Below are 26,466 nucleotides of genomic sequence, written 5' to 3'. Positions count from 1 at the left end.
TTGGATTAGCCATATACCGACTAACAACTCCCACTGCAAATGCAATGTCTGGTCTAGTAGCTATCATAGCATACATAAGACTCCCAACTGATCATGCATAAGGAACCTTGGCCATCATGGCCCTTTCCTCATCTGATTTGGGACTATCTATATGACTCAGTTTCACATATGGAGGTAATGGAGTACTCACTGCCTTCCCCCCCTCCATATTGAAATGCTGCAATACTTTTGTAACATACTCTTTTTGTGAAAGCCAAAGGAGTTTCCTACTCCAATCACGGGGTGGTAGCAAGCTAAGGGTGTCCACTTCTGGACCACTTTCGGGTGAGTGTGACACCTGCTCGCGAAAATTTTTTTAATTACATAATTTTTTATTTAAAATGTGAAAATGTATATATTTTGTTTTTTAAATTCATCGATTTAAAAAAAGAGAGATTAAAGTAGGTTTTATGTTATTTTTCAAATTGGTGCTATTTTTATTTAAATAAAAAACCTTTAAATTTCTGTTTTAAAAATCATCTTTAAAAAAAAAAGAAAATAAGAGTTTAAGGTAGCTTTTATGTTATTTAAGTCAGTGAAGTTTTAATTTAAATGTCAAAAAGTATATATATATATTTTTTAAATCATCTATTAAAAGAAAAAGAGATTAAAATAGTTTGCATGTTATTTTTTAAATTAGTTTATAGGAATAATTATAAAATATTTCTAAATTTGAAATGCATTTTAAAGTTTTTTTAAATTATTTTTGGAATTACGTAATTTTTTATTTAAAATGTGAAAATGTATATATTTTGTTTTTTAAAATCATCTTTTAAAAAAAAGAGATTAAAGATATTTTTTAAATTAGTGTTATTTTTATTTTTAAAAAAAGACGTTTAAATTTTATTTTTAAAAATGATCTTTTTAAAAAAAATAAAATAAGAGTTTAAGGTAGCTTTTATGTTATGTAAGTTATTTAAGTTAGTGAAGTTTTTATTTAAATGTCAAAAAGTATATAATTTGTTTTTTAAAATTATCTATTTAAAAAAAATCATAACTGAAGTTTATAAATTACTGAAGTTTTGAATTAAATATAACGTTTAAATTTTGTTTTTAGAAATCATCTATTAAAAAAAGAAAATAAGAGTTGAAAGTAGCTTATATATTATTTTAGTTTATAGGAATATGTAATCTAATTATAAAATATTTCTAAATTTCAAATGCATTTTAAAGTTGTTTTAAATAATTTTTTTTTAATTACGTAATTTTTTTTTAAAAATGTGAAAATGTATATATTTTGTTTTCTAAATTCATCTATTTAAAAAAAGCGAGATTAAAGTAGGTTTTATGTTATTTTTCAAATTGGTGCTATTTTTATTTAAATAAAAAAATGTTTAAATTTTAGTCTTCAAAATCATCTTTAAAAAAAAAAGAAAATAAGAGTTTAAGGTAGCGGTGTGCGTTTATCTATCTTTATGTGGAATATTATAGATTATATAGTTGGTTAAGAGTTGTTTCATAATTTAGGTAGAGTAAGTAGGCTGTATAAAACACCACATGGGCATTATCCCTAAAACACCACACCACATGGGCATTATCCTAAAAATGTATCCCAACATACACAACAACACAAAGCAACTATAGACGCGCTTGGTAGACGTGCAAAATAGCGAGCGCGTCTATAGGCGTTGCTCTAGTAGAGAAATTACGGGCGCGTCTATTAGCACGGCTAAATGCTCGTCTATTTGCGCGTCAATAACCGCGTTTATTTGCGCGTTAGACCTGAGAAAATATGGGCCCGTCTAACATCTCGTCTATTAGCGCATCTATTTGCACGTGTATTTGCGCGTTTATTTGCGCATTTACACTGAGACTCAGACGCGCATTTAGACGTGGGGTTAGACGTGCTCCAGAGAATACAGAAAGTGAGATTTTGGTGTACATCATTGCTTTCCAAACATTGCCCATGATTACCAAAGCACATAATTTTTTGCAAGCCCACATATACAAGAATTAAGGGAAATGAGGAGAATGAGACAATATGTAAAATAGTTTTGCCAATATCAATTGTGGGGCTACGGTTCAATCTCATCCTCAATGAGATCAACCCTTGCCAAACTATCTACTTCAAAATCCAAACAAGTGTTTAGATCTACAAATATATTCAACCCACTACTACTTGTGCCACTCATGTGCTCATCGAAATCAAGATCTCCAATGGTAGGCTCGTCCTCACGGGTAATGCCGGCCTCAATATCTATATCTCCTATCTCATGATCATCCTCCTCTCTTGTATCACGGTCATCATCACGTCCATGGGCATGATCATCCTCCATACGCTCCATATTAGTAAATGTACTATACATCACTTTGGAACGTGGCATAATAGGTATGACATGCCACCACCTATTATTATCCACCATTGGTTGATAGACAACCTAATTCAAACACAAATACAATCATGTTACTTTTCTTGCATTAAATATTTAAAAGCGAGTATTTTTATGTGTGTGCACAGTACCTGTTCACATTGTTGCGGTAGTATTAGTGTGTCCTTCCTACTTTGCCAAAACTTTGTGGAGTCAATAGTTACAAAGCCACTTGCATGGCATTTGATTGTTGCATTAGGGCCTCTTTCCACCACATCCTTAAACCACTTTACATCCAAAACATACACAAAGAAGCGTTGAAAGTCAAGCATAATGATATCTTGGATTATGCCACAATAATCATCCATGACTCCATTGGCTCCCTCAAAGCTAGCAATGACGCCGCAATCTTGTGTGTTTCTCTTATCATCAATCCGTTGTGTTCGAAAATGCTTGCCCTCACACCATATAGCATTGAACATAGTGCACTACACCAAGAAAAAATCAATTAAATAAGCAATCTAAATTATAAAAACCTCCTAACTTATGCATAACATTCTATATACCGACCTTGCTCATGCATCCCCTAGCATACTCCCATTCTTCCATTGTGATATGCATCCCCTCATCTTTCTCTGCTTTCTCCATTTCATCAAGTAGCCAATCCACATGAATATCCTTTGGAAGTGCTCTTAGACGCTCAGGGTATGGCACACGAGATCCGTGGTGTGTACGAAAGAGGGCCCTTTCTTCTTGTCTTCTTGCCTTTGCATCCTCGTATCTTGTCACCCATCTTTTCATCACATCACTATTAAGCACGCAAAAGAGGTTGATACTATTACGCAACTCCGTGTCTATTACTTTGTTGCGTCCTCTTCCTTGAGGCACAATAGAGGTCATCCTTAGGTCTTCATCATCTCTCCATAGTCGTGGGAGAGAGCTATCCACATCAACAAGAAACTCAGAAATATATACAAGTGACTCTTGTACCAACCAACCCTCGGCCATGCTACCTTCGGGTCTTGTATTTTGTCTCACGAAGCCCTTCAAGGTCTTCATGAAGCGCTCGAGGAAGAAAAATCTCATCCACCAAATGCACTATGAGATGTAGTTGGCTTGTGAGAATAGAACGTGGAAATGTCTCCTCCACTAAACAAACCGCCTCCACTGACATAACTCGAGCATTCTCAAGCGTGGTGGGATCTTTCCTTTGAGCTCACATACCTCAGAAGCTCGCCCATCTTGTAAATACAATCTTTCACGTCCTTTGATGCACTACGTGAAATGCTAGTAGGTAGTATGAACTGAACCCGCGAGGAGGTGGTTGATTAGTTGCTTATAGCTATTCACTCACAAATTTGAAAGGAAAAAGATATTATGCATATAAAATACTTACTTGGAGCATCTTGTGCCAATCATGAGATTTCAAGCCATATAATTGCTCTACACCTCTTTTCTTGCTCTTTGTAAAGGCTCCCTTCAAACACCTCATGCATCCAGTGGGAGTACGAATTGTAGTAATAGCACGCTTCACCATCGCCATCTCTAGCTTTGATAACATCCACAGTGCACGAGGTAAAAAAACACGCCCATTTGGTCTCTCTTGAGGCCAAGCTTCACGCATCCTCCCTGTGGTACGTAGATCCTCCCTTATGCCTGCCGAATCTCGTGTCCCATTCAAATGCTCCCAAATGGTAGATGCCACATTCTTGAAGATATGCATGGGATCGAGCAGGTGATTGATCTTGAGGTGGGACCAATATGGTAAACGATAAAAGATGGAGTATCTAAACAAAATAAAGTGTTAGCGTGCAATCTTCACTTTCAACCAATATAGCCAATCTTTACTTCCAGCCAATAGTTACAAATCCTTACCGACTCATGCCAAGTGGTGGAGGAGTCGTGGATCCATCCCAAATTCTCATCCAATCTCCCGCGGTGAGTGATTGTGGGAGGACTTCATTCCAAGGGGCAACATATCTAGGATGATCAGGTGGGAGAAATCGATGGTGATTCTCATAGATGACCTTATTCAATGCGTCTGCCCGTGAGGCAACTAGCGAAGGACCACAAACAGGACATGCATGGTAACCCGATGTAGTGAGACCTAAAACAATAGATGCATTTAAGAGTGGAAGGTGGGTTTAGGGTGCCACGTCCTTGCCTATTCATAATTAAAAAATGCAATTCTTACCTGAACACTCGCCATAGCCTGGGAAGTCATGCATCGTCCACATCAAGACTGCTTTGCAGTTGAAGTCTCGTGACGAGGGAGGCCTGCTGACATCATGCACCTTGATACCTCTCCAAAGTATCTCTAGCTCATCAATCAAAGGCTCCAAATAAACATCAGGGTTTTTGACTTTATGTTTCCCTAGAATTAGAAGGGACAGCATGACATGTCCTTTCTTAATAGCCATAGAGGGTGGAAGATTGTAATTCACCAATACCACTGGCCATACACTGTAAGATGTGCTTTTGAGACCAAATGGGTTCACACCATCCATACCCAATCCAAGTCTCAAGCTCCTAGGTTCTTCCTTGAAGCTTGGCCATGTGTCTTCAATATGCTTCCACGCAGGAGAGTCCGCGGGAGTTCTCCACTTGCCATCGGTTGATCGATGGGAGGAATGCCATGACATGAGCTCTGCAATAGATTTGCACTTGAACATATGTTGGATGCGAGGGATTATGGGAAAATGTCGCAATACCTTACAAGTACATCCAAGGTTTTGAGATCTGCTCTATATCTTGCCTCTCCACAAGTAGGACACTCCCTTGCATCCTTATGTAGTCCACGAAACAAAACGCAATCGTTGACACATGCATGGATGCGCTTGTAATCTAATCCTCCAAGAGAGGTCACATGTTGCCTTGCCATATCTCTTGAGGTCGGTAATTTATTCTCCCTTGGAAGCATTTTACACAATAGCCTGCACGTGAAGACCATAAATGAGGAAAAGCATTCGAGTAATTGACCCACGCGCATAATTCACCATGTTTGCAAAATCGACTTTAAATTAAAGCTTACTTGAGTAATGCATTCAAACTTGCATTGCTCCATCCATAGATGGTTTGCAAGTTTAGTAACTCAAGGGAGGCACGTAGAACAGAGAATGTGCACCCCTCAAACAGTGGAGTCGATGCTGCGGTAAAAAGATCATCCTGCTCCATGCTATTATCCCTCCCTTGATGGACATATAAATCCCGCACCATATCATCAAACACCTCCTCCTCCATGGCTTCATGAGGTAATGGTGGAGGGCTACTATCACCATCACTCCATGCATCCGTAACGGTCCCTCCTGAAGATCCCACCTCATATCACCAACGCTTCGCCTCCTCACGACGGGCATAGGGTAACATGTGCGGGTGTGGCACTACATCCTGTATCAAATTAAAACGGGATCATTATAACTCAAACATATGAACACCCATAGGTATCTCAATCAACCTTAACTTACAAATCCTTACCCTGTTTACGGTCACATCCCATTCTCCATACTTTGAGATATGATTGAGCGTAATCCTGCGTGCATGATACATGTTTCCTCGACATCGATCACACAGACATTTGATTTTTTGCTCCAACCACATTTCGCGATGGTGGATACGGAGGGATTCATCCTCACTGGAGCTGCTTGTTGAAGATGGAGACATCCTACAAACAAACAACCCACCAAATTTGCTCTTCTTCAAATGCTTAACTTAAAAACTCTGTGTCGCGTCTAAATGCCCATTTATCGTCGCATCTAATGTCGCATCTACTTGCACGTCTAAATGCCCGTCTACTCTGTGTATTTAAACGCGCCTGTAGATGCGCTAATAGACGTGACATTAGACGCGCTTTCTTTGTGTATTCAGACGCGACATTAGACGCGCTAATAGACGTGACTATACCCGCGACTTTTAAACCTGCTTTTCGGCGCGCCGCTCGCTTTGCTTTTCTTTTAACTACTTAAACTTCGCGAGCGGCTTTCTTCCTTCTTTATTAGCAGTTCTATAGATTCGAAGCTTAAGAGAGAGCGTCCCATACACACACAGTTCCAAGCTTTCACTCAAGACAAAGGGACCGTACCTACACAGCTTGCTTCCAAGCCTAAAGAAGAGGAGGAGTACGAACAAGGAGAACAAACAAGTTTGGAAAAGAAAGATCCTTCCATACCTTTTTCCAAGTAAGTCCTTTTGAAGTTGTTCTTGCTTGCTCTTTCCAGTTTTGTACTTTTTCGCATCCACGAAACGCAGCATCTAGTTATGAGCGACACGTTCTTTTGTCGGGCGAAACGTCCTTTTCCACTTTTGAGTATTCTCGACTGTCGAAGCGCGTGTATACAGGCGTCTGAGGGCGCGTCTAAATGCGCGTCTACAGGCGCGTCTATTTGCGCGTCTGGCTTGGTACAGACACGCACAGACACGGATATAGACGCTCAAACAGACGATCTATTAAACGGAAGTTTAAATGAATTGTTAGACGCGCTTATAGACGCGCTGTTAGACGGATGTTTGGACGGGCTGTTAAACGCGCTTTTTAACGCATTGTTAGACGGATGTTTTGACGGTCTGTTAGACACGGTGATAGACGCGCTTTTACTTGAACTATTAAATGCTCTGTTAGATGCGTTTATAGACGTGAAGATTAGACGGGTCTATAGACGCGCTCTGACAGAGCCTCTTTTTTTTTTTCCCCCCTTTCTTTTCAGCTCCCAAAGTAATAGATTTGTTTATTTTTTTCCAGTTTAACATGTGGGGAGGAAGTGCTTCTAGCTCACCTGATCCGCGTGAATCGATATGGAAGGATTTATATAATATTTTAGGGCACCCTCCTAGTCCTGCAGAGTTATACGGGTACATGACGGGTACCCTTAACACTCCCCAGGAGTCGGCAGTACAGACTCCGAGCCACCCCACACCGCCTGAGATCACCCCAGCGGAGGCCGCACAGCCGTCTTATGCCCCTTCCCCCGTACCATCTTATGCCCCTTCCCCCATGCCGTCTTATGTCCCTTCTGCCATCCTGTCTTATGCCCCTTCCCCCATGCCTTCACGAGGTCCTTCTGCCTCAGCGAGCCGTCGACGTACTCCCCAGCCATCGAGACTCGGTTCTCCAGCTACGAGTGGTCAGCGTAGTCCTGCGCAGTCCCCAGCTACGAGTGGCCAGCGTACGAGCTCGACACGATAGGGTGGCAGGCGTAGTAGCAGGGAGAGAGGTGGCGGATGCATGGCACAGTGCTTTGGGCCATGTGGCGGTGAGGAGGATGATGATTCCGATGATTTAGACGTGCCTCTGGGTGATGGTACGATTTATTATGACATCACCCAGACAGGAGGCATCTTGATGGATGCGCAGGGGAAGGATATAATGGCCTTCATGCGCTCTGTAATTGCTAACAATTACAGAGATTGCTTTATCCACTATAAAGACCACCCAAAGAGGTTGGCTGATGAGACCCTCGCTACTGTTCGCTCTAGGTATCCTAACCCCCCCAATCGCCAGTTCACAGATAAATGGGGGAAGTCAAAGATTGTTACGATACTTAGCAATAAAAGATCTTCCCTTAAGAGGCAGGCACTAGCGGAGCTTGCCAGACTTGAGGCAAGTCAACCTTCAAGGGGCCCGCCCCACACCGCTCAGAAGCGTGAGTGGAAGAAGGCAATGAAGTTAGCGAGGGAGGAGCCCAGTCTGCAACACGTGGAGGCACGGAGGATCTAGATGGAGGAGTATGGGAGCGCGCATTTTGGAGCAGGGGGTGTTGAATCATGGGAGGCCCAATTTGTAAGTATCGATCTCAAATTATATTGCTTATGTTGTTTATTAGGAGGTTGGTTGTTTCTTTGTACTAATCCTTCCACAAAGTGTATCGCGGTCATGCAGCTTGAGATCGTGGGCAGATACCCTACTCCAGTGGAGACAGCCTACCATCGCCACCATCGCAGAGGAGATACATGGAGGCACTTCTATGATGACGGGTTGATTACTGAGGAGCAGTATACCCGAGCGACTGGACATGCCCCCCAGGTATTTGAAAGTAATTAAATAATGCCAAAATTATAAGTAAAGATTTGATTTTTCATACATTGATATATGTTGTCCCTTGTTTACAAGGCGCCCCTGCACAAGACGACAAGGGAGACGAGGAAGGAGGTGCAGAAGGGAGCGCAGAAGGCAGCGCATCAGGGAGCGTGGAAGGCAGCGAGGATTAGTCGTAGAAGTAGTGCTACTATTCTTTTTTGTACTTAAAGCCATTGGCTTGGCTTCGTGCCTCTTGTATATAGACTCCTCTTATTTTTTGTACTTGAAGCCACATGACATGGCTTAGCTTCCTTATTTTTTGTACTTGGAGCCACATGACGTGGCTTAGCTTCGTGCTATATGTATATACAAGCACTTTTTGAGCTTTCAATTTTATTGCGTTTTGGAGTTGTAATATTTTATTTGGAATTGTAATTAAAATGAGGTTGGCTATAAGAATTGAATTACAGAATGTGGATATGGGATTCTTGTAACTATATAGCATACACAACATACACAGTATTCTGTAAAATTTTTTTTTTTTTTTAAAGGCGCGTCTATCAGTGCGTTTACAAACGCGTTTATATTCGCGTCTGTCTGTTCGATATGCGTCTATACGTGCATCTATCAAAGCATTTATTTGCACGTCTATTAACGCGTGTATGAGCGCGTCTATACGCGCGTAAGTCTAATATATAGACGCGCTAATAAACACGGGTCTCCTGACGCGCAAATAGACGCACAAATAGACGCGCCCGTAAGTTTTTTATTTAGTTCATGAAACGCGTCTGTGCACGTGTCTATGGGTGCTTTGTCTTGTTGTGATAGCTAATCATGTCCTCATCATCCTTGGGATAAAAGAGCAAGCAATATTCAATGTCATGTGGTATGTGAGTTTCTCCCTTATATTAGCAAAATGATTTTTTCTTTCATGTCTTCAGCAAAGTAACTCGTTCCTTCCCACCTGGCCCCCACCTACATCCTCTCACTTGAGGCTCACATAATGACGAAAAAGTATCTTCTATTTCTAACCTTAGTATAGCATGGCCCAAAGCGTAGTAACTTGGCTTCGTTCAGACCATTCACTTAGGGGTCAAATGAAATTGGAAAAGCGTTTTCTACTTTCCAGCCTCAATTGAGCATGGGATGAATGAAGTCTATCCAATGATGCATCATCCGAGGATGATTGCCCACATGCAACACCACCCTACTAAGACATTGTGCTACCCATGTAGAACATCTATTGTTTTGCTTGGCCATATGGCAAAGACCCCAACACTAGAGTGGTTAGATGCATAAACGTATGGCTAATTGGATCTTCTAAATGCATCAGCGCATGGAAAACACATATGTAAATGATTGTCCAAAGGTCTCCTCTCTCCCCAGGCATGGGAACCAAGTGATGATCTATAGGAATGGCCACTAGTTGAGGTGGATTGCCCAACCAAAATAGATAATATTGAAAAGGCCTAATTATTTTCTCAAAGTTCTTGCTTTTGAAGGTCTGTAGTGTCAACCTGCTCTCTTTTTTAATGTGTAGTCTGAGAAATACTAGATGCACCTTGCTTGTGTATCATTCAAAGTAATGTATTAGATATCCTTCTATCTCCTCCATATCTAGTGCAGACCCAAGGCAGTAAAGCATTCAAAGAAGGTCTTATTAACCAAACCTCTCCACTATCTGTCCTTAGTATAGGGGCCATAAGTGGACAATGTGGTCCTTACACCACATGTGGAAAAGTTTCCAAAGAGCGAGAACGGCATTTAAAAAAATACAATTCTCCTTATTTTGGAAAATATGTTAATCAAGTATAATAATACTTGCCCCAACCATGTATATTATCTTGGGGAATAAAATATACAGATTCTCCTCAATACCATCTCTTAAACCTACAGTCTTGTCAGAATCTGTATAGTTAACAAACACAGATCATAATGAGTCTTCTTACTAGGGTCCTCAAAGTATTGATAAATGCAAAGAAATACAAGGGTTACCAAGAGTGTGTTGCATGTGTGTGTGTATGTGTGTGTGTGTGTGTGTGTGTGTTTGTGTTTTGTGTGTGTGTGTGTGTGAGAGAGAGAGAGAGAGAGATTCCACACACAAAAAAAGTGTGTGTGTGCCTAGATTAAAAAGTCCCATCAATAATTGATCCATACAGTTAATTCCATCAATTGGATAAAAAGTAAAAAAAGGGAAACATATAAGGAAAAAATATTTGAGACATCTAAGTTTTAAAATGCAACAACTAGAGTTTGAAAATTTTTTGATCAAAATTAAGAATTTTTAATAATATTGAGTTTGATAAACATAATATTGAGAAAAGATGTCAAATCCTCAAGCAGTCCAGGTTCCAAGGATGGGTAGTATAGACAAGGAGAATGAGCTTGAAGAAACCAACTTTCTAAATAATTGTAAATACGAATTGAATTTGTAAATAATTATAAATACGAACTGAATTTGCAACATAGCATTGTTGTAGGCATAGCCACACATTTGGCCCATCTACCGGTAGGTGCATAGGATGATCCCAATGACATCCTACCTCATCAAGAAGTACGTACAAATAGTTTTCATTACGTAAATAGATTATAAGTCATATTGAATAGAATATTATTTTCATTACCCAAATAGAATATTACTTTCCATGTGTTTTTTTTGTGCATGTGCTAGCCAGCGCACAGGTTCTGGCACCACTATTCGTATGCAGATAGAGATTCTGAGAGCTGAGATGAGGGCACTACAGGATGCTAGGGCACCCCCTCACTTGGTTGCGAGTCTAGATTCAGTCATTGAGGCTCTGGGTCGATTGGACATAGTTGAGGACGTTGTGGATAGCTTTCAAGCATAGGCTGAGATCACTAGTCATGGCTTGGATTAGAGAGCCATTCGATAGTTGTTTGAGCGTGAGTCACCTCACTGGCAGGCCTTCGAGGATATGTTTTGGGATGGTCACACTGAGGCGATGCGACCACGATCAGGGCTGCCCTTGCATATTTTACATTGTAGGCACCCCGTCATAGCAGCACACATTTATCCGAGATATCTCGCTATGAATGGTGGTCGATTGCCTCACAACCGTTAGATAGCAAGGTCATTTGCCATGCAGCTATATGCTGAGTTTGTGCTTGGTCATCGGGTAGACTACCTTAGTACCCATCCACGATCAGGAGCGGGACATGGTAGGATGGGGCATCAGGAGCGTCAGACTGTAGGTGTTCGGCGTCGACGTGAGGCACCAGAGTTTCACACTATCCCTGCACCGGCATTGTGAGCTGTTGGAGGACGGATTAGGGGGGATGTTCATTTAGTGGTATCATCCTTGCATGACATGGTCTCTGCCATATCGAGATCACTTTTGATTCCACCTCCCCCACCTCCCACATCGATGGAGCATGAGTTGGAGACTCGAGACGCATGGATTGCAAAGTTGGAGGCATTGTTGGCCGAGTCTAGGGATGAGGTTAGTTATTCTGATTATTTTAGTTTATTTTTTTGTAGCGTGTTTTGAACTAAAGTTTTTTGGTTAATTCTCACCATGTACGTGACATGTTTGCATTGCAGGCACATCTATTGCGACAGGATAGGGAGTCTCATGTACGACTGTTGGAGGAAGATTTGGAGGAGTAGAGGATTCGGACATGCATAGGGTCGTGCGGAGCATTATATTTTGTAGTTGAGACATATTAGTTGAGACATACTGGCACGATCAGTGTGCCCTATATGTTTTGATGACATTGATGTGGCCACATACAAAGGACTAGGCATGGATGATCTGTATCTTGGTCATCGTCAGGCCATTGATCCATTCGCCTACGTGGTCTTGACAGAGCACTACAGGGAGGAGGCACAGAGAGCTTTGCTGTAGCAGGAGGGTGCTGATACATCTGTGGTTGCAGCGTGTGTTCCACGATGCTTCTCATATGGTGATTTCATGCCAGGTGATGAGGCACGAGTAGAGGAGGCATGCCGTATTGAGCAAGAGGCAGAACTGTAGACATCATTGTAGTAGTGGGTGGAGCAGCAGCTTGGGCGGGGCTGAGACCAGCATCTTCTACATGTAGAGACGATTACTCACACTAGATTTGAGGCACGAGTATTCGCAGATGCATGACTTTGGGAGCTGAGACATGCATACATAGAGGAGGCGAGGGAGGCAGAGATGGTAGCGGTGGCTCGTGCAGCATGCCCTCCTCTTCATCAGGATGAGGCTGGCCCATCTCATGCAGGAGATGAGGCTGGCCCATCTGATCCGGCTTTGCCTGAGGGCACACAGCGGACGGTTGGGTAGTGGGTCATACAGGAGCCATGTCAGAGGATGACTAGAGGATCATATGTGGAGTTATCAGATTCTGATTCAGGATGATTGTTTAGGCTTCACACATTTCTTGTTTAGGGATGCATTTCTGCACGATGATGATGATGATGTACACATTCATTTTACTTGAATTTCAAATATCTCAATTCACACATCTAATACATAAGGTATTTTAAAAAGAATGCCATGTGAAGTAATTGTAAGCATTAAGCATTGAAAAAGTGTTTAAGTACAAGGTCTCTCTCTCTCTCTTTCTCATGCTATGAACTTTATCATTTTGAATATCATATTGAATTTCGTATATATCAATGCTTGCAATTATTACACTAAACCTAAGAGCCGTGCGAAGTTTCATCCCCATGTGCATATTTAAATTTAAGAGTATGATTTTGAATTTCAGATATCTCAATTCACACATCTAATACATAAGGTATTTTAAAAATAATGCCGTGTGTCGTAATTATAAACATTAAGCATTGAAAAGGTGTTCAAGTATAAGGTCTCTCTCTCTCTCTCTCTCTCTCTCTCTCTTTCTAAAGCTCTCTCGTGCTATGAACTTTATCATTTTGAATATCATATTGAATTTCATATATATCAATGCTTGCCATTTTTCATATGTAGTCACTAGTAGGGATTATACCTTCCACGTGGCACATACGAAATCAGTTGAAGACCAAATCTTGCGTGGATGTATGCATTATACCTTCCATGTGGCACATACCAAATCAGTTGGAGACCAAATCTTGCATGGATGTATGTCTAGGGTGGCCTAAGAGCTGTGCAAAGTTTAATCCCCAACAGATAAGTCCACATGTGTATTTGGTTAGTACATGTGCCATTTTTTATACGCAATCACTAATAGGGAGTGCTTGCAAAAATGTATGCATTATACCTCCCACGTGGCGCATACCAAATCAATTGCAGACCAAATATTGCATGGATGTACGTCTAGGGTTTCTAAGAGCCATGTGAAGTTTCATCCCCAACAAGGTTTAGGGTTTAGGGTTTAGGGTTTAGGGTTTAGTCTTGCTAGTAGGGATTGTAAAAATGTACGCATTATACCTTCCACGTGGTGCATACCAAATCAATTGGAGACCAAATCTTTCGTGGATGTACATCTAGGGCAGCCTAAGAGCCATGCGAAGTTTCATCCCCAACAGGTTTTAGGGTTTAGGTTTTAGGGTTTAGTCGTGCTGGTAGGGATTATAAAAATGTACGCATTATACCTTCCATGTGGCGCATACCAAATCAGTTGGAGACCAAATATTGCATGGATGTACGTCTAGGGTAGCCTAAGAGCCGTGTCAAGTTTCATCCCCAACAGGGTTTAGGGTTTAGGGTTTCGGATCTAGGGTTTAGGGTTTAGTCGTGCTAGTAGGGATTGTAAAAATGTACGCATTATACCTTCCATGTGGCGCATACCAAATCAGTTGGAGACCAAATCTTGCATGGATGTATGTCTAGGGTAGCCTAAGAGCCTTGTGAAGTTTCATCCCCAACAAGATTTAGGGTTTAGGGTTTAGGATTTAGTCATGCTAGTAGGGATTGTAAAAATGTATGCATTATACCTTCCACGTGGCACATACCAAATCAGTTGGAGACCAAATCTTGCATGGATGTACATCTAGGGTAGCCTAAGATCCGTGTGAAGTTTCATCCCCAACAGGGTTTAGGGTTTAGGGTCTAGGATTTGGGGTTTAGGGTTTAGTCATGCTAGTAGGGATTGTAAAAATGTAGACATTATACCTTCCACGTGGTGCATACCAAATCAGTTGGAGACCAAATCTTCCATGGATGTACGTCTAGGGTAGACTAAGAGCTTTGTGAAGTTTCATCCCCAACAGATAAGTCCACATGCGTATTTCATTAGTACGTGCGCCATTTTTCATACGTAGTCGTGCTAGTAGGGATTGTAAAAATGTACACATTATACCTTCTACATGGCGCATACCAAATCAGTTGACACCAAATCTTGCATGGATGTACGTCTAGGGTAGCCTAAGATCTGTGCAAAGTTTAATCTCTAACAGATAAGTCCACATGCATATTTTATTAGTACGTGCACCATTTTTCATATGTAGTCATGCTAGTAGGGATTGTAAAAATGTACGCATTATACCTTCCACATGGCGCATACCAAATCAATTCGAGACCAAATCTTGCGTGCATGTATGTCTAGGGTGGCCTAAGAGTCGTGCGAAGTTTCATCCCCAATAGATAAGTCCACACGCATATTTCATTAGTACGTGTGCCATAGCTTTGCCGTAATCGTGCTAGTAGGGATTGTAAAAATGTACGCATTATACCTTCCATGTGGCGCATACCAAATTAGTTGGAGACCAAATCTTGCGTGGATGTACATCTAGGGTATCCTAAGAGCCGAGTGAATTTTCATCCCCAACAGGGTTTAGAGTTTAGGATTTAGGGTTTAGTCGTGCTAGTAGGGATTGTAAAAATGTACATATTATACCTTCCACGTGGTGCATACCAAATCAGTTGGAGACCAAATCTTGCGTGGATGTACATCTAGGGTAGCCTAAGAGCCATGTAAAGTTTCATCCCCAATAGGGTTTAGGGTTTAGGGTTTAGGGTTTAGTCGTGCTAGTAGGGATTGTAAAAATGTACGCATTATACCTTCCACGGCGCATACCAAATCAGTTGGAGACCAAATCTTGTGTGGATATACGTCTAGGGTAGCCTAAGAGCCGTGCAAAGTTTAATCTCCAACAGATAAGTCCACATGCATATTTCATTAGTATGTGCACCATTTTTCATACGTAGTCGTGCTAGTAGGGATTGTAAAAATGTATGCATTATACCTTCCACGTGGTGCATACCAAATCAGTTGGACACCAAATCTTGCATGGATGTATGTCTAGGGTAGCCTAAGAGCCGTGCAAAGTTTAATTTCCAACAGATAAGTCGACATGCGTATTTCATTAGTACGTGCGCCATTTTTCATACGTAGTCATGCTAGTAGGGATTGTAAAAATGTACGCATTATACCTTCCACGTGGCACATACCAAATCAGTTCGAGACCAAATCTTGCATGGATGTATGTCTAGGGTGGCCTAAGAGTCATGCGAAGTTTCATCCCCAACAGATAAGTCCACACACGTATTTCATTAGTACGTGCACCATAGCTTTGTCGCAATCATGCTAGTAGGGATTGTAAAAATGTACGCATTATACCTTCCACGTGGCACATACCAAATCAGTTGGAGAGCAAATCTTGCATGGATGTATGTCTAGGGTGACCTAAGAGTGGTGCAAAGTTTCATCCTCAACAAAAATGTCCACATGCATATTTTGTTAGTACGTGCGCCATTTTTCATACGTAGTCGTGCTAGTAGGGATTGTAAAAATGTACACATTATACCTTCCATGTGGCGCATACCAAATCAGTTGGACACCAAATCTTGCGTGGATGTATGTCTACGCTACCCTAAGAGCCATGCAAAGTTTAATCTCCAACAGATAAGTCCACATGCATATTTTGTTAGTACGTGCGCCATTTTTCATACGTAGTCGTGCTAGTAGGGATTGTAAAAATGTACACATTATACCTTCCACGTGGCGTATACCAAATTAGTTCGAGACTAAATCTTGCGTGGATGTATTTCTAGGGTGGCGTAAGATTCGTGCGAAGTTTCATCCCCAACAAATAAGTCCACATGCGTATTTCGTTAGTACGTGTGCCATAGCTTTGCTGCAGTCGTGCTAGTAGGAATTGTAAAAATGTATGCATTATACCTTCCACGTGGTCCATACCAAATCAGTTGGAGGCCAAATCTTGCATGGATGTACGTCTAGGGTAGCCTAATAGTCGTGTGAAGTTTCATCCCCAACAGGGTTTAGGGTTTAGGCATGTTAGTAGGGATTGTAAAAATGTACGCATTATACCTTCCACGTGGCGCATACCAAATCAGTTGGAGACCAAATCTTGCGTGGATGTACGTCTAGGGTAGCCTAAGAGCCGTGAAAAGTTTAATCTCCAACAGATAAGTCCACATGCATATTTTGTTAGTACGTGCACCATTGGTCTCAAACTGATTTGGTATGCGCCATGTGGAAGGTATAATGCGTACATTTTTCACAATCCCTACTAACACGACTACGTTGATGGTATTCATTAACCCAATGCTCCAGATGCTCTCATTGCTGTGATCTCAAATCAATTCCTCCCGAGCTTCACAAATGATCGAGCACAGGCATCTAACGAATTCTCTGCCCTCAAGCTTTGTGATCTTTTCCAGCTCGATGCTTACAATGCACATGTCCAACAATTGGTCTATCGAGTAGGCATCTTCTCCGACACCTCCACCAAGCATCACTACCGATATATCCTTCCCCACAAGTTAGGTGATGTAGTCATGGCTTTAATAGGAGCTCACCAACAAAGCATTACGAGCTCCCCTGTTGAAGGCCGAGAGAGCCATGTTGATGTTGAGCTGCCCCGCTTGAGGATATCTTACCCTCAAATCACAAAGCTTCATATCCCAATATGGCCAAAGTGATCCATTCCCTATCTTCCCATTTCTCTACTTCCTGCCATGTTTCCTCTGTTTCCTCCTCCACTGAGCTTACTGATAGCAAAGCTACTTGGAACATGCCAATGATCAGCCTAGAGGATATTTACAAGTTATCCGCATTCCACTTCAAAGCTCTAAAACATGTCAAGGTATCTGAGGTAGTGATCAACATTGCAGATGAGGGTTCCAAAGGTGTATACCTCCCTCTTTTCAATCCCCGTGAGATTGATTCTTTCCAATCTTCAGGATACCATTACATACATTAGGGTTGCTTCATTCTCACCATAGAACCACTATTTCATATAGACGTTAATGCAACTTGCATGGCCAGCTTAGAAGTAGCAAGCTAAGGGTGTCCACTTTTTGTTCACTCCCCAATCCTTAGGAGGTGGAAAAACAAGCTTTTTAGCACACAAAAATGCAAATCTCACCTACTTGCCTGCGGATCTAGTCTTTGAAGTCTTCTGACACAACATCACACTTGCTATTGTGCACACAATCGTATAGTCTGATTGAAAATTCGATGCACACACAAAAAATTTCTTTGTGTCACATGGCATGGTTCCAGGGTGATTACACCTTTGTCACGAACAGAGAGTGTCATATTAAATTCTAAATTTCTCACTCATTTTAGATTAAATGTTATTGAAACTTTGTAAGTGGTCTCTTTACATTATGTAGAGCTTAACTTGATTTATTGGTAATTTTTTGACTGATTTATCTAATCATAAATAATTATTTATAATAAATAAAGTCATAAAATACATGCATTTTAGTAGCATACCACATTTTTTTAGTATTTTGAATAATTAAGCAAATCCAATTTAGTGGAAGGTTAGTAGGCACATAAGGGTGTGTGGTTGAATCATCAAATCCCAAATCCAACGGTTAGATTTAGGAAGATTGAAGTTTAATTTTTACTTTTACTCCATAGACGATCAATAAAGAATATTAAAAATAAATCTAGTAATTCTCAAACATGACCAAACATTTCAAAAATGTCAATATTTTTAGTCATCCGCATGATGAATAAGAGGAAAAAATTTTGGTTAAATTTGAGTAAGGGAAACGTATAATATGGTCTCCAAGAGTGTAATCTCCCTTTTGTGGGGGAAAAAGGGCCACCCAAGCCTAATACCAAGACAAGGTAGGCTTGGTGAGGTAGGCTAGAAGCATCACCGACCCTAGTGGCAAGCCTTTGGAGTGTGCATGCTGCCCATGCGAAAGGCTAAGTCATCTATTTTTGCCTTGCAACCATACCATGTTGTTAGACCGCGTGGTGCCATGTCATCAAGGAGATGTGACATCACTCCTTGCCACGTCACCTTACATTACCACACATGCTGCCACATCAGCCACATGTGCCACCTCATCATTCCACATCATAGGAACTCCTGGAGCCATGTCATCACACCTTGTCACCATGGCATACCTCGTCAACCTTGCCATGTCACCAATCCCTCCACATCAATTTGCCATGTCAATCTACCACCTCATGAATGCCAACTCATCATGCCACATCACATTTCCACATCATGGAAGAGACAAATATATTTCACACCATATTGCCACATCATGACCATGCATGGTGCCACATCAGCCACATGTATACACATCACGATCTGCGCAAGGCATAGAATACCTCGATCAAGGTTTATGACAGCGATGTGCAAGGCATAGAATACCTCGATCGAGGTATATGACCTCCGTGAGGCATAGAATACCTCGATCGAGGTATATGACCGAGGGGTATGTACTATGACCGAGGGGTATGTACCTTGATCAAGGTTTATACCTACGTGAGGCATTGAATACCTCGATCGAGGTATATGACCTGGGCATAGCATAATTCGATCGAGGTATTTGTAGGTAAAAAATTGGAATAAAATCAAACGATGCAAATATTCAAAATTAACGTTGGATTCTAGCCAATTAGTTTCAATCTTAGCACCTTCTCCACCAATAATAATGAAGAGCAATCTAAGAGAAATCTAGTGGATGAGTTGAGGCTCTCTATAAGACACCACGCTTTGGTTCATTTCACCCATTCTTAGCCATTCTGGCCTCCTCAGCACTTTGTCACACCTTCCATCCTACTTTCATTGAGAATAGGTTCTCAAAGCCGTAGAGCTAGTAGATGTGAAAGATGTAGGAACCCCTCCCCAAATCTCATTGACGAGCAGCACAAGTGGAAGGCTCGTGAGCGTAAGAGAGCCTCTAGAGCTAGAGCTCGCACTGCCACCACTGATCCACCTCCACCTCCACCTCCACCTCCACCTCCACCCCCACCCCCACCCCCACCTCCATTGTCCCCCCATCCTCATCCGCTCCCCTACCTCTAGCCTCCGCCCTTCCCCTAGCCACCTACATTTTGGCCTCCACCTCTACCTCTTCCCCCTCCACCCTCCCTCCTCCCCCTCCCCCTCCCCCCATTCCCCTTGGTGCCTCCCTTCCCCTGTCCACCCTACCATCTCCCATTGATCCCCTTGCCCCACCTTGTAGCAGCAGTGTTGCTTCACGACGTGACTTGCTGAAGTCCACTATCCATCATCGTACTAGCAAGATTGTGCAGTCTTTTTTTTGTGACCTCATGCCAGCTTTGCAGTCTTCTCTTCTCATGTCCCCGATTGATCACCCTGACTTGGTAGAGTGTAGGAGCCTTGCTGGTCTTGGTGCATGTAGAGATAGGGTTGTATGTAGCGAGGTCCTTAGTAGTGTTCGACATTCCTATGCTTCTATTAAGCCTAGGAACTCGAGTGACGCCTTGGCAGCACATCATGCTATTGTGGCTACCATTAGTAGACTTCATATGATAGGCCATGAGCGTACCGCTTCACGTCTTCTTTAGATTGCACCGCGCACATTGCGAGTAGGCATGATTAGGAGGCAGAGTCTAGAAGATAGTGAGACTGAGGCTCTTTGGGCTTCGAGTGGTTGTGCACCTCGCAGCGATCGATTGTTGGATGATTCCACTAGGTCCTTCATACAATAGTTTTGGGAGGAGCATTGCAGAGCATCCCCGGTGTTCAAGAAGGCATTGCGGCGGAAGAGGGTGTCACGAGGTGTGTACATTGAGCATGGTGCATGTTTTTTGGAGTGTACCCAGACTGAGTTGTACACTCAGTTTGTAGAGGCGCACCTGGAGTTCAGGATTCGGCAGAGGTCATTTGAGTGATGCAGGCCATGGTTTGTGTGATGCTCTCAGGAGCGTGACACATGCTGTTGTCACTACCATGTGGATTTTGGATTGATGTATGACGTATTCTGTTCCCTTGATGGTCATAGGGGAGTGGTTCCTACTAGCCCTCGTGACTTCATTCATTCCATATTGTGTACACGAGATGGTGATGCTTTATTCCACTCCCTTGATTGTGTGGAAGGTAGGTGTACTTTGTGTGGTGACTTTGCTAGAGTGCCATGAGTTGCACTAGATACTTGTGATGTGTAGATGGTTCGTTGGCAGCAGTATGAGTACAGTACCTTGACATTAGATGGTGGTGCACAGTCGAGGAGGTTGCAGCTTGTGGGGAAGGAGACACCATGTGTTGTATTCATTGACAGTTTTTGAGGGAAGCTGTACCGCTACATATGCCGCTCGCACACTGCAAAATGGGAAGATTGTCAGTTCTGTGCATGTTTGAGGACATTTGCTACAGGGGTGGTTGTCTCAGTGGTAGACTTTGCGGAGAATTACACCTTTGCACCACATCATGAGATCCAATCGGAGTATTATTTCTCCGAACAGGTGACGTGTGATTGAGTATTGATTTTTTCCCCACCTCATTATATTGAATTATTTCAATAGTCATATTTTTTTTCAATGCCATATTGAAGGTTGCTATATTTGTGCACATTAGCTATCGTCATGCACAGGCTCATGTGGATGGCATCGATAGCACCATGGACTCACGCATCATTGTGCGAGAGTATCACTTCTACATAAGTGATGATCGATCACATGATGCCCATTTTGTGCAGCATTGCTTCACTTTGCATGATAGTTTCTTGAGGGATCATGGTGTCACATGGCAGCAGCGCTAGATCTGGTCAGACGGCTGTGGTGGTCAGTTCAAATCCACTGGACAGTTTTATTGGTTCTGCAAATGGCACCATGAGACAGGCATTCCGATCACATGGAGCTACTTTGAGACAGGGCACGGTAAGGGAGAGCACGATGGTGTAGGTGCTTGCGTGAAGCATGCTTTGCGTCGATACCAGTTGCGTCACAGTTCCAATCGCTTAAAGGATGCACATGATGTGGTGTGGTGGTGTAGCCAGCACTTATCCACTAGTGCTATCTCCTCATTTCAATCGCGTGACGATAGGGTGGTGAGCCGGTATTTTTGGTGCGTGGACATTGGGAGTCTTGATCGGTCTAGGCCTTTTGATTGTCGTTCAGTGTTTGGCACTCTTGATTTCCATTCCATCAGGAGCATAGGTGAGTCTCACCCCATGATCTTTTCTTGACGGTTTGCATGTTTTTGCTCTGCATGCATTGATGATGATTGGGGAGGGTGCTCTATGATACCATGGGCCGATCCATGGGTATGGCGAGTGCTTTCTCCCTTCCAGCCTTGGGAGGAGGTACATGATGATCAGGATGCGGGATTTAGTTCCTCTAGAGATTATGACCAGCTTACAAATATTTTGCGTATTGGTGATATCTTTGCGGTTATTGCTTCGGAGGGCCATGAGGAGGGTGTGGATTATTACTTGTTGCGATGCTCTATGCTAAAGAGTGTGTTGAACGAGGATACAGTGGATGGGCATGGGATGCACTTCAATGCTCATAGCATGAGGTGTACATGGCGGATCAGGAGGCATACATGTATTCTCATCTTGTTGTTGCGATCAAGATTACTTTGAGTCATGTTCACACTTGCAAGGCAACGTCCACTCCATGATGGCATCTTGCAGTGGTGGATCACGAGAGCATACTTGTAACTATTGGCATGAGAGCTAATCCTGAGGAATAGCACATTATATATCATATTTTTTGGGATCATCAGTTGATCAGATTGATTTTTATTGGGTATCACTAGTTGATTACACATTTTTGTATTCGATATGTATAGGCTCATTGTGTGACCGTACCATTGTAATTTTCATGGACTCATATTTTTTATTTCACTCTGATGGTCATATACACGTTCATACACATCATTGTATTAGATTCTAATTTATACATGATGTCCGATGTCTTCTCAATGGGATTTGTTGTGTTTGTAAAACAAAAAATTGTTTATTGGTAGTAATGTTGTGATTGTGTTTTGTGATTTAGGACATTTTAAAAATGTGACTAAGAAAATTCGTGCACGTACTAATGAAATACGCGTGTGGACTTATCTGTTCGTCCCTACTAGTATGACTATGTATGAAAAATGTGCACGTGCTAACAAAATACGCATGTGGACATTTCTGTTGGGGATGAAACTTTGCACGACTCTTATGTCACCCTAGACATACATCCACACAAGATTTGGTCTCCAACTGATTTGGTATGCACCACGTGGAAGGTATAATGCGTACATTTTTACAATCCCTACTAGCACGACTGCAGCAAAGCTATGGCACACGTACTAACAAAATATGCGTGTAGACTTATCTGTTGGGGATGAAACTTTTCACGACTCTTAGGCCACCCTAGACATACATCCACACATGATACTATATAGGAGGATTGACCGTAGTGGAGTGACGATATTGTAAACTAGCATTGGAAGGATAATGTGATGATGCAATAGATGCTACCCAATCTCGGATAGAATCAATCTTCTCAGGGGGTAGAGTAGTCGGTGTGTCATATGCATTGTGTGGAGCTTCATCGGGAATACCAGCAATAGAGACATGCGAGGAAGATGGAAAAGATAAACGCATGACGCACTTACCCTTTTCACTGGGAGCCCGGAGGTAGATCAATGACTTGGTCCGAGCATCTTCAATCTGAAAAGATGGCTGGCATGGTGAGGAAGCTTCATCAAGAACCTACTAATAATCCATCTCCCATTCTTTTGGGATAGGAAGTGCATCAAACTTAAACCTGGTCACCTCAGCATTAGTTTTACCATATATAACACATTCTTCACTGTCATTGATATGATGAGGGATAGGGTTAATAGTGGACACTAGATAATCAACAGATCTGACACGTATCGCATAGTGCACAGACTTGGGCTTCATGTCTAGACCCTTTATCTGGACATACAATCGTAAAGCAGTAGACAAATGGGGGTCAGTCAAAGGCATCTTAAAATTGGGATATACCACAGTATATACAGGCTCTCGATTTAGGCTGCTATGTACAAACCCTATGCGAGCATCATGAAGATGAAGGTTTTAGTGTAGAGGTAGTGATGAATTTCACTCCTTCTAAAACCCTGGGACCGAATGAAAGCATCAAACTTCTGATACTATTCTCTAGGCGCTTGCTTAAGACCATAGAGACTCTTCTTTAGCTTGCAAACTAAATGTTCTTTGCCCTTTTCTTCAAAGCCTTCCGACTGCACCATGTAAATTTCCTCATGCAAATCCCCATGCAAGAAAGCTATCTTGACATCCATCTGCATAAGCTCCATATCCTCTGATGCCACTAGTCCAAGCATGAATCTAAGTGTGGTCATCTTCACAACCGGAGAGAATATCTCATCAAAGTCCACACCCTTCTCTTGCTTGAATCCTTTAGCGACCAAACGGGCCTTGTACCTAGGCACATCATCACCTGTGACCTTCATTTTGTAGACCCATTTACATGGCAACGCTTTCTTTCCATGTGGCAAAGAAACCAAGTCCCAAGTCTTATTCTTCATAAGTGAACTCATCTCTAATTGCATAGCATACTCCCACTTGCGTTGATCCTCGCGCATCATAGCCTCTCTGTAGTAAGAAGGCTCCCTGTAATCAGTAAGCATCACATAGTCTACCACTAGAACAAACCTATCAGGCGGTCTAGACACTCTAGATGATCTTCTCAAGGGCATTTCAGCTTGCTGTCCCACCTGCATATCAACCACATTTGGCTCATCAGTTCCACCAATAGATGATCCATCATCTACCCTTGATTGTATACTTGTGGGAGTACTTGGTGGTACCATTTCTTGTACATTTGGTGCATGGACAACTTGCTGTCTATCAACATATGCAGGTGGATTCACATCCTAGAAAGTGATTCTCCTCATTTCCACATCCCTCATGGGTGCCTTATGCATCTTCTTCTCATTGAAGACTACATCATGGCTACGTATGATCTTCTTTGCTTCTGGATCCCAAAGACGATAGCCCATCTCTCCACTTTCACCATAACCCAGAAAGATGCATTTCCTAGACTTAGGATCTAGCTTCTTTTGAAGCTCTTTTGGCACATGTGCATATGCCTCACACCCAAATATACGCAAATGAGAGTAAGAGGGCTTCTTGCCACTCCATGCCTCTTTAGGAATACCACCATCCAAACTCTTACTAGGTGATCTATTGATCACATGCACTGTAGTCTTCATTGCCTCAGCCCAAAAACAACCAGAAAGACTTGCATTGGAAAGCATGCATTGCAACCTTTCTTGAATGGTACGGTTCATCTTTTCTGCAACTAGATTTTGCTTTTGAGTACGAGGGGATGTGAGCTCCCTCTTAATCCCACGTGTATCATAGAAATGCTAAAAGTCATGAGAGAGATACTCTCCACCATTGTCAGTCCGTAGGCATTTAAGAATTCTACCTGACTGATTCTCAACCAAGGCTAGCCATTTTTAAAATACCTGGAACACATCACTCTTCCAAGCTATAGCATAAGCCCACACTTTCCTAGTTGCATCATCAATGAATGTCACATAGTATTTAGCCCCGCCTAATGACCGTGTAGGCGTGGGACCACATACATCTGAATGCACCAAATCAAGCTTTTCAAACTCTTTCTTTCCCCTTCTTTTATGGGCTGATTTAGCCTGCTTCCCATAGAGACAGTGCTCACAAAATTCAAAATCAGAGAAACTCAAATGTGGTACATAACCCAAATGGCATAAGAGTTTCATTCCATTCTGGCTCATGTGCCCCAACCTACAATGCCACAAAGAAGTGCTTGGCTGCTGGGTTATTGCAACAACATGATCAAATATCCCTGATACATGTAAGGGATACAAAGTCACACACTTGGCACCCCTGGCCGAAAGCATAGAGCCCTTCTGAATTTTCCAACTCTGAAAGCCAAAAGTGGTGTGAAAACCAGCATCATCTAGCTGACCCACTGGAATAAGACTCTTGGTCAACTTAGGCACATGTCTCACATGTTTCAAAATAAATGCAGACCCATTTGTAAAGATAACTTTATGTGGGCCTACTCCCACTATGTCACATGCATAGTCATTTCCAAGATGCACACAACCTATCTTTCCACTATCATAAGTGGAGAACCATTCCCTATGGGGAGTAACATGGAATGAAGCACCAGAATCCAAAATCCAATCCTAGGAATATGCATCATCTGAAGTGGTAAGCAACTCTACAGATAAACTAGACATGAAGAGAATGTCATTGTCACTATCATGTGTGACTGCATTGATCTCCTCGATCTTCACTTTTCCTTTGTCCTCCCTTGGACTCTCTTCCTTTTGATTTGCACCCCAATTTGCATTCTTTTTCTTATCCTTTTGCTCTCTTTTCAACTTGTAGCAATCCTTTTTCATATGGCCCTTCTTGCCACAGTGATAACACTCAATGTTCTGTGCCCTGGATTTGCTACGAGACTTCCCTCTTTCTTGGGACTTCCCCCTGAACTATGATCTGCCCCTTTGCACATTGAAGGCTGCATCCTGCTTCTTGCCGTCCATAGACTTTTGTCTAATCTCCTCGGCCAACAAGCTAACCACAACATCATCAAATTTCAGTACTCCACCAGGTGCAGAGTTACTGATAGCTATACGGAAGGTATCCCATGAGGATGGCAATGAACATAAGAGAAACATTGCCTTAGTCTCCACATCAAAATTCATCTTCTGAGCCTGAAGCTGGTTGAAAATAATATTGAATTCATTCAAGTAAGAAGCAATGGAGACCCTTCCTTCATCTGCAGCTCAAACAACCTCTTCATGAGGTAAACTTTATTAGAGGTAGTTTCCTTTTCATAAGTGGCACACAGTTTCTTCCACAAATCTTCCGTAGTCTGCTCATTTACTACTATGAAATAAATTGACTCTACAAGATGAAGTCTAATAGTAGATTTTGCTAATGCATCCAACTCATTCCAATCATCCTTAGACATATTTGCAGG

This window comes from Dipteris shenzhenensis, chromosome 13, assembly GCF_047967505.1.
Source record: "Dipteris shenzhenensis isolate YYH24624 ecotype China chromosome 13, Dip_SZ_1.0, whole genome shotgun sequence".
Classification (NCBI taxonomy): Eukaryota; Viridiplantae; Streptophyta; class Polypodiopsida; order Gleicheniales; family Dipteridaceae; genus Dipteris; species Dipteris shenzhenensis.
The sequence above is the reverse complement of the archived record's forward strand: the minus strand, read 5'-3'. Positions refer to the sequence as shown.